Genomic DNA, 16477 nt, shown 5'->3' with positions numbered 1-16477 from the left:
ACAGCTCTCCTCTCCAGCACCTGCTTACACGCATGGAGGCACAGCAAAGTCCGTACTTGTGTCAGAACACACACTCCCACCCCCATAATGTATTAACATAAATCATTACATATGATGAGAAATATCATATCTAGGCTCCTATAAGATACAACTCGATTGCTCTATGCACCAACAGCTCTGCTAATGTTGCTGTAGTCATTACCTTTCCTCTAGGAACGTACAATAATTGGGTTTAGAAATAATGAGTCACGAAGATAACAGCCACAGACATGCCAGACAGTAATGGCAGGTGGTGCTTTCATTGAAATGGAATTACAGTAGCATATCAGTGGTACTCTGCATTTTTCTATTGGTTTTGAGAACACATCTTGATGTGTATTTAGATTGGGATTTTGACAGACGCGGTGTTCTCACTCCCTTCCATCTGAACACTTGTGTCATGTTACGTAATGTTGTTTTTACGCTTGGGGTGTCACTGGCACTCAGTTATCCCTGGGATTCAGCCGCAGTGAATATCCTTGCTCATTAGCTCTTAATTGGTTTTGAAGTGAATAGTGGATCGGGGGGGAGGAGTTGTTTTAGATAGAGGATGTTGCTTATACAGTAGGCTATTTCAGCCTCTCTCAGCCTAGTCCCATACATAGATATTGATATTTATATACACCCTCATTGGTCCCACAGGAATCTGTATACTGTATATTGCACGGCTTGACAATGGTGGAACAAATGGCAACACTAAGTATATGGGACTATAGGCCCTTCTATACCTTGTCAGAAGGCTAAAGAAGGGAGATGTCTGTCTACAGTTTCAACATTAAGCTGTAGGGTGATGTATCCACCAGCCTTCCTGTTGAGGTTAATGTCAAAACTAACTTCGGTGAGTATGCAGTATAATGTCAGCGCACCGACATTAGATGCTGACATTATACGTGTGTTTGGATGTGTGTTTGGGCTTCAGTTCAGCCCTTGTGATCTGCGGTTTTGATTTAGTTATATAATCATCATTCAGATGGGATCACATTCATTAGAATCCCAGCTAGGTTATTTCAGGGTCGGCTTCCTTGGCAACGATGGTTCTGTGTGTGTGTGTGTGTGCGTCTCGCTTCTCTATGCTCATCCCTCCCTAGCTTGTTGTTGTGATAAGGCAGGTAAACACTGACTCATTCAGAAAACAGACCTGGCTCCTGGCTGGTGATGAAGCCTGCACTCGCTCAGCTTGCACGCACCAGATTCATGAGACCTGTTCAATTTAGCGCCATCAAACAAATGATGAGTAAGGTACATGTCTGTTTTCGGAGCTCTTCTGAGTCTGTGTTATAGATGGTGCTTGAATATGAAGTGTTGTTCTCCAGAGGGACCTCTGACATTAACAGGACCAACATTGTTACACCTGTCTTTATAGCTCAACAATGAGGTCAGGTAGGCTCATGCTAGAGGGCCATTCACCCCTATAGCTACCCATACTCTATACATGAACTCCTACAGTAATAGTCCTTTTAGTATTTTTCCAGATCATTTGCATCCAGGAGGAAATTAAGTGAATATTTTACTCAGACTGAGATGATCCACAGATGTATCTACAGGCAGTCTGAGAGGAGAGAAGGGGAGCATAATTACAGTATTTTCTAACGTGGTACTGGGCGGAGTCCCTTACAACTAATAATGAGCGGGGCTGCAGGGTATAGGAGCAGTACTGAAGACAGAAATAGAATTACTAGAATGGGCATCCCCATTTAAGTCAATAGAAATACAATGATAGTAATTGTAGTATTTACATTTCTATGGAAGACATAGCATGGATACCATGGTCCATTACAACTGATAATACGTAGGGCTGCAGGTGGAGGACTGAAGAAATATAAAAATAATTACTACAATGGGCATCCCCATTCAAGTCAATAGAAATTGTATTTTTATGAGACGCATACAGTAGCAGGAGTCCCCAGGTCCCTTACTACTCATAAAGAGCATAAGGGCTGCAGTGTATAGTATGATATAGGAGGACAGGACTGAAGACATAGAAATATAATTACTAGATCGACCATCCCATTCTAGTCCATAGAAAGAATATGACTTAATTCGGTAATAACAATAGGCCTTAATTATAGGCTATTAATTTCCCTGGTCCCTTACAACTGAACAGGACTGCAGGGTACAGGAGAGGAGGACGGGATACACTGACTGCTACACTTTATGAGTAGTATATGGTATGTATTCATTCTGAAAATCCTGTTATTGTGCTTTTTATTGATTATCTGTGTTTTTGTATTGTTTTTCATAAAATAGCAAATCAGATTGCCCTATGTTGGACCAACCTTTTCTGTATCCAAATCTGAACAGCAGTGAGATGGTTCGAAAACAAGAGAGATCATTTCCCATGTATTCTGACATTAACCCGGCCTTATTTTCTCAAATGTTGGATCAGTTACTTCTGTTCCTTTTCCAAATTATAATAACTGTCCAATTGAAATAATTTCTTTATTATTACATGCTCCAGTTCTCAACATAACCAAAAATCTAAATTTGGCTAACACACAGTAAGGCAGCCTGTGGGTTTGCCCAGTGTGTGGTAGTTAGAAGCAAAATTAAGGGTGTTGTTTTTTTTTTGCCAAATCAGGCTTATTTAAGCCTCTTAAGGATCAGACCCTTCTTTTCAATTTCCACCTAAAATGACATACCCAAATCTAACTGCCTGTAGCTCAGGACCTGAAGCAAGGATATGCATATTCTTGATATTATTTGAAAGGAAACACTTTGAAGTTGTCTAAATGTGAAATGAATGTAGGAAAACACAACACAATAGATCTGGTATATGATAACACAAACCAAAAAAACACATTTTCTATTTTTATTGCATTATCTTTGACATGAAAAATAAAAGCCATACATTCAGATAGGAAGCTGGAGGTAATTTAGATTGTTTCCACTTGAGGGAAACAGCGTATGTGCAAAGTTTCAGACTGATAACTTCAAGAATGAGCGAGGTACATGACATTTAGCACAAAGTCACCCAGATGTCCCTCACGAGTTGCCCAAAAATACCCAAGTGGCCTCCAAGTGGCCAAATTGGTAAATTGGTACATTTTCAAGAACGTAACTATAGAGAACATACAAAAATGCTAATAAAAATGCAAGTTTACACACTCCCAGGAATGTCATACATGATGGACCATTAGCTTCCCTACATGAAAGGTACTAACAGAAGACCCGACAAGAATGCTGATCCAATGTCTCCAAACACAGAAGTGAAATATTGAATCCCTCCCAAACAGAGTAACGTTAAACCATAGTAACTTGCGTGCAGACAGTGACCATTTCCAGTAGAGTGACTGTCTAGCATGATGTGGTTGGTTCCATCCAAAGAATTAGAATGAATCCTTCTAATTCTTTGGTTCCGCCATGGCAGGCTGCCGATGGCTTCTTGTGCTAAACCAGAGATAATGCATGTGTTGGAACATCAACATGCACTGAGAGGCTGTGCCTGAGTGATTCACTGACTCGCTCAGGGTTGAATTGAGACGAAATGTCCTTCTTTCAAGAGTCACATGACCAGATCATCAGAGCCGCCTTAGATGTGAATAGGATCATCCCATAGGATACTGCTTCATCATGATTATTGGTGCAATCACTGGTGTCACACCCTGATCTGTTTCACCTGTCTTTGTGCTCGTCTCCACCCCCCTACAGGTGTCAGCCATCTTCCTCATTATCCCTAGTGTATTTATACCTGTGTTCTCTGTTTTTCTGTTGCCAGTTCGTCTTGTCTTGTCAGATCTTACCAGCGTGTTTTCCTGTCTCCCTGCTTGCTCAAGTTCTGTTCCTGTAATGGGTAAGTGTCGGTGGCAGGGAAGTCAGGCGCAGGAAAACGAACTTGGAAAAACAGAGTCATTAAATAAATGCTCATAAAACTCCAAAAACCAAAATATACAAAAAATAACATAAGTGGGTACAAAACCCGTCGCACACCGACACATGACTTGCACAAACATACAATAAAACAATCTCCGACAAAACATGAGGGGAAACAGAGGGTTAAATACACAACATGTAAGTGATGGGATTGGAACCAGGTGTGAAGGAAGACAAGACAAAACCAATGGAAAATGAAAAATTGATCAATGATGGCTAGAAGGTTGGTGACCGCCCGAACAAGGAGAGGGACCGACTTCGGTGGAAGTCATGACAGTACCCTAGTTTCCCTGGTTCTGACCATTCTGCCTGCCCTGACCCCGAGCCTGCCTGCCGTTCTGTACCTGCCTGACTCTGACCCGTTTACGAACCTCTGCCTGTCCTGACCCCAAGCCGGCCCGCTGTTCTGTACCTTTTTGACTCTGCCCTGGATTACAGACCTCTGCCTGCCTTTGACCTATCTTTTGCCTGCCCCCTGTTTGGGTCAATAAACATCTGTGACTCTAGCTGTCTGCATCTGGGTCTTATCCCGAGTTCTGAAAACTGGAGTGTCGGGCAGCCCCCCGCAGTAACCCTCCAAAAAGTCATTCATAAAAAAACGGTCCATGTACTAGGAAGCTAAGTGTTTGTTTCTCGGGCTTCATGAATCGGACTGAAAGACCTTGAAAAATAAAAAATGCAACTGATTGAAAGTATAAGGGGATATCAGTGAACAAATGCCGTGGTCAAGGCAATGACGGCGCCAGTGCAATGAGTAGATTTTACTCAGCACATATCAGACCGAGAGCCTAATGCTTCATTAGGTAGTTCTTTATGAGTTTTAGTTTAGAAAACGACCTCTCCGCAGAAGCGACAGTTACAGGGATGGTAAAAACAGCTTGATCGCTGTCGAAAAATCAGGGAAACTGGTAGCAGAAGGCAGTGGTGCTTGAAATACCGCTGTTCTGCAATATCTTTAATTAAGCCTCTCATTCTCCTTAATTGCCGGCCTCAACACGTTACGGAAACAGATGAACTGTATAGAAATCTCTAGGGAGAGGTCGTCTGGATATTGGACAGACAATATGGCAGATGCAAACAGATTATTTTCATATTTAGCGGACAACAGTTCTTGAGTGCTTGAACAACAAAAAAAGTGGTTCGTGATTTTGGTCATACCGGTGAACCGGCATTCGAGATGATTATTATTTTAACTAGGCAAGTCCGTTAAGAACAAATTCTTATTTACAATGACAGCCTACTCCGGTCAAACCCAGACGACTCTGGGCCAATTGTCCGCCCTGTTGGACTCCCAATCACGGCCGGTTGTGATACAGCCTGGAATCGAACCAGGGTGTCTGTAGGGACACCTCTAGCACTGAGATGCAGTACCTTAGACTGCTGCACCACTCGGGAGCCCGGTGTATGGTTGCAATATGAACAACCCTCTGTCTCTGGTATATCCCCAGTAACATGGGGTGAACAGCAGCAGTGATTGCTCTCTATCCAATAGCATAGACAGTGAGACAGACTTGCCCAGCAGTTCCCGACTTTGTTGACTTAAGACAACATGTTGTGCTTTTTTTAAATTGAGAAATCCTGCAAATAGAGGCACTAATGTGCTGTTTCTGCCTGAAGGGTGACAGATAATAGGCAAACATTGTATACTGTAAACATGTTGTTTTTGTTTATGCACCTCCATTATAATTCGTGATTACACATACATCCAAAATTATAAATCGGATTATAAATTGTTTATAAACGGTTAAATTTGTAAATAACCTTTCACTCACCCCTCTCATTTCAAGAAGATGATTAATACAATAGCAACAGGGAATCATTTATACAATACAGCATGTACAATTATTTTAGCCTGCGTGATCCTTTACCCCTTACAGCTGTTCTCCATCTGTTATGTTGAAAGAAACTGGGGACCGATTTGGAATTTGGAAACCTATTTTGTCAAATTGGTCCAGCGCTCGAGGCCACCCCCATCCGTCCGCAGCGGCGCTGCAGTGTGCGCGCTTGAAGAGCGCGCTATCTTGTGAACGGATGAGATAGAGAGAGCGAGAGGAGGAGAGGACCAGTCAAGCAGCAGAGGCAAGTGGAAGCTCAACGGACGGACGCGGTTCCAACTAAAAATACACACCGGGGAAAAATAGCACTCTACTGCAAGGACCTGGAAGAAAGAGCGCACCTCAGACTGCAGGTTAGTTAAGTAAATCATGTTTTTATGCCATAACATCCCAAAGGCAGAATGAGAATCGTATGACGCTGTCGTTCATTCAGTAGTTTATGCGTGCGAACGTAGGATAGATGTTGTCTTGAGGCTATCAAGAAACGAATCATCGTGTTCGTTAAATTGCCGGAGCCAATTAAACTGCATGTTGTATTATACCCTACATATGGAACCAGTAACAGTATTTAGATGACTTCTTATGTGATACAGAAATGTGGTATATTACTCAGAACAGGTGTAGCCTACAGCTAGCGTTGGGACACAACATCGGGAGTCTGTGTATTGGTCCTACAGCCCTGTACATCAGTCTGTGCATCAGTGTGGTTGGTCAGGTGGCAAGTTGTCAACAATGTTAGACTTGCGATGGCATCAATTGTTCATTTGTAGGTTATGGCTGTTGAACAAATGATAGTCAACCCAAGGCGCACTCCACAGCACCCCAAATGTGTGTGCAGCTATGCGCGTGGCAATCCTTTTTTTTTTTTAAACTTCACTGAGGGTTTTCCACAAATTCTTGTATTCGTTGTAACGATGGAGGTATTCGTTGTAACGAGGGAGGGAGAGAGGGAGAGAGGGAGAGAGGGAGAGGGAGAGGGAGAGAGAGAGAGAGAGAGAGAGAGAGAGAGAGAGAGAGAGAGAGAGAGAGAGAGAGAGAGAGAGAGAGAGAGCAGAGCAGAGCGTTAGACAATATGTAATGCATTTGTGTAACGGGCCTACGCACATAACTCAAGTTTGGTATTTGGTATTGAGTAGATTTGGTCAGTTGATCGAAATCAAATAATGCGTTTGCTGTTATTTCACATGCGAAATGTCACGCTTGATTCGATTTCTCAAAATGTACGGGTGCAAATCAAATGTTGTGTTTCGTTTAATGTGTTGACACCAATATCTAGCTTACTCCATTTTCTCGAAATTCTCATTATTCTAATTAGAATAATCCCCCTGGAGATGTCCTTGTTCCATCTGTCACGTATTCGAGACGTTAATAATCAAGCCAAACAATTGCATTACTGCAAAAACATTCCCACCCATGTCTTACCCTACTCCCCCCCCCCCCCACACACACTCTGTCCCCTTGTCAGGCAAGCTTAACTCATTCATAGTGTACCCAGTGCCCCCCCCCTTCAACACAAACAAACTCACACAACCAAACACTCTCCACTTTCACTTTCCAGACACACACAAACACACACACCCAAACACACACACACGCACACAGACAGAAAAACACACACACACACACACACACACTCACCCAAACACACACAAAAACACACGCCACTTTTACTTCTCAGTCCAATGAATACAATGCTAACGACTAACGATGAATGACTAATGCTTTTATCTGTCTTCTGGCTGTGACAGACGTTCTAGGTGTGTTTGTTCAGTCTGAGCAGACTATTGTTAATCTCCTCAAGTAGATAACGAGTCCCTGACCTACCCTATGGCATCTGCATTCATCCAAAATGTGTTTGTGTCTCCTATTGTTGATTGTTGCTTGTGTACCCTGCCCTGGTGTTCCTTGTTGTTTTTTATTGACCCATGGATTATATCTGATCTAATTGTAAGATCAGTTTGTTACCATTGCTTTACAGATTTGTGACCCCCTCTGGGCAGCTGTCTTAAAGGGACACTACGGTGAAAACGGAGGAAAAACAACCGGTTATAATGTTGTCCTTTGATGTTCTGGTCATTTTTTCAACCTTTCTGTACTTCCTGCTGTCACCTCAGTGACTTTTGCGGTTTAGTTGACAGCTGTCGTCTGGCAGACCGTTGTTGCGCACCCGTCCGGCCATTGCTGAAAATGGGACGAGATAATACACAGTGACCTTACCAGGCTGGTGACCTAGATATCTGGCCCTTTACTCTTCACTGCTTTCACCCAGCTCCAGTGCCACATGGAGATTTGCATAACTGTAATGGGATCACCATAATTACCATTTACTGGTTGTGGTATCTGTGGTATTGTGCGTGTGTGTGTGTGTCTGTGTGTGTGTCTGTTGAACATGTGTGTGTCTCTGTGTGCGTGTGTGTGTGTGTGTCTGTGTGTCTGTTGAACGTCTGTGTGTCTCTGTGTGTGTGTGTGTGTGTTTTGTTTTCATGCATGCACTTATTTGTATGTGGCATTATGAGAGTCCCAGTTTCCCAGTAGATGATAAACCTAGAAGTGGCCAGTCCTTAGAGCGATGGGAAAGGCTGGGGTGGAGAAGAGGAAAATGCCACTTATTCAACACTGTGGGCTGGTGAAGCATGCAGACTATTCTGTGAGAAGGGACTTGTTCTCTATCTCCGGTCGTCTGCCAGGCAGTTGTTAGCTTGTGTTTTAACCCCCCCCCCAAGACAGCAGGACAATGTGTCTCAGTCATCCAACCAACGCACTCAGCCTGGTCTAGTCATGCTGATGTCATAGCGGTTCCTCTGGAAGAATTGAATATCAACTTTTATGACACGTTCATATTTGAATGTTCTTTTTGGGAAGACTGCGTGCGTCAAATCAACCGTTATTTGTCCAGAACGGAAGTGTTGAAGGACGTTCGAGCCAAGACGGTTCATTTGGAGCTATTGAATCACGGAATGGCATCACACTTGTGGAGTTGTGTCCGTTTAATTAAGGCAGATGTCACTAGTCTGAATAGTTTACTTTTGATCATGCAGTTCTTGATGCTTTCTTTGGAGTTTTTTTTTTAAACAAAAACAACACAGACCTACAGTATATTATTATTCTTTGTGTCTCAGTGGTTGTTACTTGTAAGACACATGTTTGTACCCTGGGGGTTACCATTTTTAGTTATACAGTATGTCCTCACGGGTCAGTCAGTCGGACAGGTAGTGAAAGTGCACTCTTGCTTTGAATGGAGAATATTATTTAGCCATGGTCTGAATGTAGCCGGTCTGCCACTCAATTATATGAATGTCTGCTACTGCCGGCTGACCTGCTCTGATGTAAGTGATCCCAGGCGAGTAAGAGAGGCCCATGTACATCCATTAGTGTCACCAGGGTCTGGGCCTGTCTCTGTGTGTGTGTGTGTGTTTCGTGTGTGTATGTGTGTTCCCATAGGACCAGGCAGGCGTCACAGTGAAAATGCTTTAGTCTAGCTTCTCTGTCACAACCCTGTCCTCCACACTGCCGGCAGATGAATGTCTCATTAGGGGGACCACCATAGAAACACAAAGTGTGCATCCCAAAGTGATGCCCTACTCTCATGATACCCACCCTATTCCCAGGGCTCTGGTCAAAAGTAGGGCACTATGTAGAGAATAGGATGCCCTTTGGGACGCGCAGCCATATAATACTGTTCTGTCTAATTCTGTGAGGACCACCGGGTGACTGTGAAGGATATCCCTCCCTCGGTCTCGCTGCTGCTTGGCTGTCTCTGCCTGCTCAACAGACATGACATGGGGCTGGATGTGTCACGGTTTTTAAAGGTTCATTGCAGCCATTTGTATCTCAATATTAAATCATTTCTGAGTAACAATGAAGTACCTTACATGGATTGTTTTAAATGAAAATGGTCAAAAAGAAACAAAAATGGCTTCTTAGCAAAGAGCAAATTCTCAAGCAAGAATTTTGCTAGGACTGTCTGGGAGTGGGGAGGGGAAGACTGAAAATTAGCTGTTATTGGCAGAGAGGTTTGGAACTCTCTTTCTTATTGGTCTATTAACTAATTTACCTCTAGGTGATCACACCAGGCAGGCCAAAACTATCCCACCAAAAAAGACGACATTTCCAGCAGCCTTTTCAAACAGCTCTTACGCTAAAAGGGCATTATCATAATTTTCAGTATTATTCCAAACTCGTAGTGTAGAAATATATATAAAACACAGGAAATCCCATTTCTGACTGAAATGGGCCTTTAATAAACGTATGCATGTATTCAAATCTGCTTAGAGGCAAGCACGCACACACGCACACACACACACACACACACACACACACACACACACACACACACACACACATGCCTGAGTAGTGACAAGCTGGTGAAGCGCAATTAGAGTTTCACACTTGGTTAGCCACTGGTGCTAATGGGGATTGACAGGTTCCTGTCCTGTCCTCTGCTCTCCTCTCCTCACAGCTGCACACTGTAGTTGTTTACATCATAGACCTAGATTTATAATATCTTAGAAAAAGTGGCGAGGTTAGGTGACCCGTATATTGTGACAACAGACTGATTCTGGACTGACTCAGACACGATTGTCTCGACTAGAAACAATCTATTTTGGTTGATTTTCACTGTTGCTGTAAACAATAGCGCTTTCTTCTTGAGATTCCTTGTGTAGCGTTTCATTACACCAACATCAAGTAATAGGATATTGTTTGGCTTGTTGTACTATACACAAAACACACAAGAAACCTGGAGCTACACAAAGGGTTATAGTAGTGTTAGGCTATATGTGTGCTCCTTATTACCTAGCTAGCTATGTGACTTTGTGGTCAAGAATCTCAGGCCAGGACAGTGTTTGGTTGCTAGGGTAGATGTCAGATTTACAGGAGTGGTCAGTCAATGGTCTGGTCAGCCCTGGTCCCTTCCTAGCTCCTAGCTGAAGTAGCAGTCCAAAGTGAATCAACTATTGTTATCAATGTGCTCTTTAATAGCTAACTGTTTTATTAGCTTGTGGTCATTTGTTTGGTTGCTAGGACAGATGGCATAGAAGGAGTGGTTAGTCCGTCAGCGGTCAGTCTCCCCCATTTGGCAGCAGCAGTAGCCCCACGGTGACTGAATTATTACCCATGTCAGGTTATTATGCCATTATAGCCGCCCCGACCCAATCGCTCAAGGTTACCCCGGGATACGGTATTATCACCCTCCCATGTAAGGATTATTACACCCCTCGGTGAGAACAAAGGTGAAGCGATGCTCTTTTCTGTTCAAACGGACTGTGAGGGATCAACTAGCAGAAAGCCTCCTTTCAAAGTGGGTGGTGAGGAATCGGAAGATAATAGAACGTGATGTTGTGGGTTTAATGTTCTATGCTCCCCCTACCCAATAGAAACCAAATGAACAGGCTAACCCGCCATCGTTGATTTGAAACAATGCAACGTAAAACCACTTGAGCTTCCAGGCGGTTAGCTAACACAGGGATTCATTCTTCACCACCGGACTTACCTGAATTTATTCTCTGTGATACGAACAAGACTGAGTTGAGAGGGATGGGGGTTGAAGGAATGAAGGATGTGTTTGCTAGTCTGCTTCTCTGTGTCCTCCTCACAAGTCACTCTTTTTTTTAAAAGCTTTTTTACCACCCATTGGAAAGAAGTGGAGGGGAGAAGAGTGGACGCGAGGGGTGTGTGGAAGCATTTGGGGGGGGGGGGGGATCATGTACCTAATGGAACGCAGAGAAGGAGCAAGGGGAACAAAAGAGGGTCTGTTTTTGCCCCGTCCCCACTGGCTGGGCCGTTGTTCTTGGAGCATTTCTTGTGAAGTGGGGGGGGGGGGGGGGGGGGGGGGGCTACCGGATCAGGGGGCTGGGGACTCGGGAGTCTGGGCTACAAGCCTGGATCTCTGTTTTGAAGAGAAGATCTGGAAATTTGTTTGAAGACCAGAGATTTTATAGTGGAGGAAAACAATCTCAGCCTATAGCCAGCCCCAGCCCTGACCTCAGCCACAGCTCCATCCCCAGCCCCAACCCCAACCTCAGCCTCGGCCAATGCTCCATCCCCAAACCCAGCCCCTGCCCCAGGCTCTTGCCAAGTACTGCATGGGCGGCGGATATGTGCGAGAAATGGACACCTGCTCTGAAGAGGGTTACAGTGGAAGAATGCCACAGCAGCTGCATGACACTGTCCTCTAGTCTGTCCATTGAGACAGATAGCAGGACAGGAGTGCTACCCTAGCAGCAGGATGCTGTGGAAGTATGTTCTTTAGGGAAGGGAGCGTGCACTTGAATGCTCCCGAGAACATTCTCATGCTTTCTTCCTCTCATTCGCATAGGCTTAAGAAGAGCCCATCACCCTCCTTCCTCCCCCTTCGGCCCCCGTTCCTCCCCCCTCTCTGTTGACATAATGGTTTGGCCCACTTGTGTTGTCTAATTGCTCAGCAAATATGCCACGACAGCCCATATCCCGCTTTTCAAGTCTAAGATTTAAAGAGCCAGGCCTGGGCCTGCCAAGAAAGAATGACATTAAACCTACCACCTGCTTCCTTCAACACTCCCATGCTCTGTGTTTGATGTAGTTATCTCTTAGAAAAAACATGCACTACGCAGAAATCGCTCCGCCATTTAATGGCGGCTAAAATTCTAATAGTTCTCCTAAATTCTCTTAATCCAATACAGGATTAAGATTGAATCCTATTACACCGGCTCTGATGCTCGTCGGATGTGGCAGGGCTTGAAAACTATTACGGACTACAAAGGGAAACCCAGACGCGAGCTGCCCAGTGACGCGAGCCAACCAGATGAGTTAAATGCCTTTTATGCTCGCTTTGAGGCAAGCAACACTGAAGCATGCACGAGAGCACCAGCTGTTCTGGATGACTGTGTGATAACGCTCTAGGCAGCCGATGTGAGCAAGACCTTTACACAGGTCAACATTCACAAAGCCGCGGGGCCAGATGGATTACCAGGACGTGTACTCAAAGCATGCGTGGACCAACTGGCAAGTGTCTTCACTGACATTTTCAACCTCTCCCTGACTGAGTCTGTAATACCTACATGTTTCAAGCAGACCACCATAGTCCCTGTGCCTAAGGAAGCGAAGATAACCTGCCTAAATGATTTCCGCCCCGTAAGCACTCAGTAACCATGAAGTTCTTTGAGAGGCTGGTCATGGCTCACATCAACAGCATCCTCCCGGATACCCTGGACCCACTCCAATTCGCATACCGCCCCAACAGATCCACAGATGATGCAATCTCAATCACACTCCATACTGCCCTTTCCCACCCAGACAAAAGTATGTGAGAATGCTGTTAATTGAGTACAGCTCAGCGTTCAACACCATAGTGCCCAAGAAGCTCATCACTAAGCTAACGACCCTGGGACTAAACACCTCCCTCTGCAAGTGGATCCTGGACTTCCTGACGGGCCGCCCCCAGGTGGTAAGGGTAGGCAACAACAAGTCTGCCACACTGATCCTCAACACTGGGGCCCCTCAGGGGTGTGTACTTAGTCCCCTCCTGTACTCCCTGTTCACCCACGACTGCGTGGCCAAACACGACTCCAACACCATCATTAAGTTTGCTGAGGACACAACAGTGGTAGGCCTGATCACCGACAACGATGAGACAGCCTATATGGAAGAGGTCAGAGAACTGGCAGTGTGGTGCCAGGACAACAACCTCTCCCTCATTGTGAGCAAGATTAAGGAGCTGAATGTGGACTACAGGAAATTGCGGGCCGAACAGGCCCCCATTAACATCAACGGGGCTGTTGTGGAGCAGGTCGAGAGTTTCAAGTTCCTTTATGTCCACATCAACAAATATCTATCATGGTCCAAACACACCAAGACAGTCGTGAAGAGGGAACGACAAAGCCTTTTCCCCCTCAGGAGTCTGAAAAAATTTGGCATGGGCCCCCAGATCCTCAATAAATTCTACAGCTGCACCATCGAGAGCATCCTGACCGGTTGCATCACCGCCTGGTATGGCAACTGCTCGGCATCTGACCGTAAGGCGCTACAGAGGGTAGTGCGTACGGCCCAGTACATCACTGAGGCCAAGCTTCCTGCAATCCAGGACCTATATAATAGGCGGTGTCAGAGGAAAGCCCATAAAATTGTCAGAGACTCCAGTCACCCAAGTCATAGTCATGTTTTCTCTGCTACCGCACGGCAAGCGGTACTGGAGCGCCAAGTCTAGGTCCAAGAGGCTTCTAAACAGCAGTACCCCCTGTATATTGCCTCGTTATTGTTATGTTATTGTGTAACTTTTCATTATTTGTAACTTTATTTTGTTTGGTAAATATTTTCTTAACTCTTCTTGAACTACACGGTTGGTTAAGGGCTTGTGAGTAAGCATTTCACGGTAAGGTCTACACTTGTTGTATTCAGCGCATGTGACAAATACAATTTTATTTGATTTGATTTCTGTTTATGTGTGTAAGTATGGTGTAAAGACTCATCATATCATCTAAACCGCTGTGAAATATATTTTCAGTTTCTGAAGCTGGTGTGCAAAACCGGAAAGTAAAAGATTCAAAAATGAAACTCTCTGCACAGGAAGCATAGCAATAGCGCACATAGAACATACAGTGCCTTGCGAAAGTATTCGGCCCCCTTAAACTTTGCGACCTTTTGCCACATTTCAGGCTTCAAACATAAAGTTATAAAACTTAATTTTTTTGTGAAGAATTAACAACAAGTGGGACACAATCATGAAGTGGAACGACATTTATTGGATATTTCAAACTTTTTTAACAAATCAAAAACTGAAAAATTGGGCGTGCAAAATTATTCAGCCCCCTTAAGTTAATACTTTGTAGCGCCACCTTTTGCTGCGATTACAGCTGTAAGTCGCTTGGGGTATGTCTCTATCAGTTTTGCACATCGAGAGACTGACATTTTTTCCCATTCCTCCTTGCAAAACAGCTCGAGCTCAGTGAGGTTGGATGGAGAGCATTTGTGAACAGCAGTTTTCAGTTCTTTCCACAGATTTTCGATTGGATTCAGGTCTGGACTTTGACTTGGCCATTCTAACACCTGGATATGTTTATTTTTGAACCATTCCATTGTAGATTTTGCTTTATGTTTTGGATCATTGTCTTGTTGGAAGATAAATCTCCGTCCCGGTGTCAGGTCTTTTGCAGACTACATCAGGTTTTCTTCCAGAATGGTCCTGTATTTGGCTCCATCCATCTTCCCATCAATTTTAACCATCTTCCCTGTCCCTGCTGAAGAAAAGCAGGCCCAAACCATGATGCTGCCACCACCATGTTTGACAGTGGGGATGGTGTGTTCAGCTGTGTTGCTTTTACGCCAAACATAACGTTTTGCATTGTTGCCAAAAAGTTCAATTTTGGTTTCATCTGACCAGAGCACCTTCTTCCACATGTTTGGTGTGTCTCCCAGGTGGCTTGTGGCAAACTTTAAACTACACTTTTTATGGATATCTTTAAGAAATGGCTTTCTTCTTGCCACTCTTCCATAAAGGCCAGATTTGTGCAATATACGACTGATTGTTGTCCTATGGACAGAGTCTCCCACCTCATCTGTAGATCTCTGCAGTTCATCCAGAGTGATCATGGGCCTCTTGGCTGCATCTCTGATCAGTCTTCTCCTTGTATGAGCTGAAAGTTTAGAGGGACGGCCAGGTCTTGGTAGATTTGCAGTGGTCTGATACTACTATCACAGTGCAGGTGCATTTATACGGAGACTTGATTACACACAGGTGGATTGTATTTATCCTCATTAGTCATTTAGGTCAACATTGGATCATTCAGAGATCCTCACTGAAATTCTGGAGAGAGTTTGCTGCACTGAAAGTAAAGGGGCTGAATAATTTTGCACGCCCAATTTTTCAGTTTTTGATTTGTTAAAAAAGTTTGAAATATCCAATAAAGTTCAAGGGGGCCGAATACTTTCGCAAGGCACTGTATCTACCACTTCTTAGAGGTTTTCTCAATGAGAATGGCAGATCTATAATTCACATTTCTACATCAATTTGGTCAGCACTCCCCAAAAAAGTTACATATTGCAGCATTAAATGGATGTTATGTTATGTTAGTGGCACACGCGTGGAGTTACAGTGTGTGTCATATGCAGCAGAGTGAGAGTTTAGTGCAGCTTCATCCCTTGAAAAATCGGTCTTTTCCAAAAGCTGACCTCATCAGGATAACCTGGTGAAATTAAGGTTAAATAGGAGGTTAGTTTCATTCTTCCAGGCCCATCACATGCAACGGTGATTGATTTAACCGGATGAAGGTAGACACTTGGCTGCCAGCACATGAATAAAAGGTGACAAAGGGGTTTTTCTATGGTTCAGGAGGCCGACTGAACCTTGTGACTCATTTAGGTCCCTGTTCCCTAATACCGCTGCCGGTAATACCCCCCCCCCCCCCCCCCCCCCCCCCCCCCCCCCCCCCCCCCCCCCCCCCCCCCCCCCCCCAGTCTCCGCTCCATGGTTAGGGACCATGTCACCAGCTCAGCCTCCACTACTGAAGGACTCTTAATCCAACTGGGATGACAGCTTGGCTCTCTTTCCCTGTTTCTGTGGCACTAGATAGATGCTGAGACCAATGAGCTTTTCTTCCTTCCGCCTTTTTTCATCCCTTAAAACCCCAAACACAGCCACGGGAATCCTGGGAAAATTCTCCCCTTGGGGGACGAGACAAAGAAATGGTATGGTAAACAAATCCTACTGCGAATCTATCAGAGATTTTCTCTTCCTCCATCTCCATTCAGCCCCAGATAAA

At 44.5% G+C, this 16477-nt stretch overlaps 1 protein-coding gene across 13 annotated transcripts in view; it reads left to right on the top strand.

Moving 5' to 3' along the window:
• The first annotated feature begins 5931 nt into the window (after positions 1-5931).
• LOC110524680 (neuronal cell adhesion molecule) overlaps positions 5932-16477 on the top strand; it is a 114406-nt gene continuing 103860 nt past the window's right edge. For 12 of the 13 annotated variants that reach the window (XM_036979720.1, XM_036979734.1, XM_036979701.1 and 9 more), the window contains exon 1: positions 5932-6097. The gene's annotated coding sequence lies outside the window, so the exon portion shown is untranslated. The remainder of the gene's footprint in view (positions 6098-16477) is intronic. The other variant, XM_036979688.1, reaches the window with a different exon arrangement.

This window comes from Oncorhynchus mykiss, chromosome 1 (assembly GCF_013265735.2).
Source record: "Oncorhynchus mykiss isolate Arlee chromosome 1, USDA_OmykA_1.1, whole genome shotgun sequence".
In the NCBI taxonomy this organism is placed as follows: Eukaryota; Metazoa; Chordata; class Actinopteri; order Salmoniformes; family Salmonidae; genus Oncorhynchus; species Oncorhynchus mykiss.
This window is presented reverse-complemented; position numbering and strand designations above follow the sequence as displayed.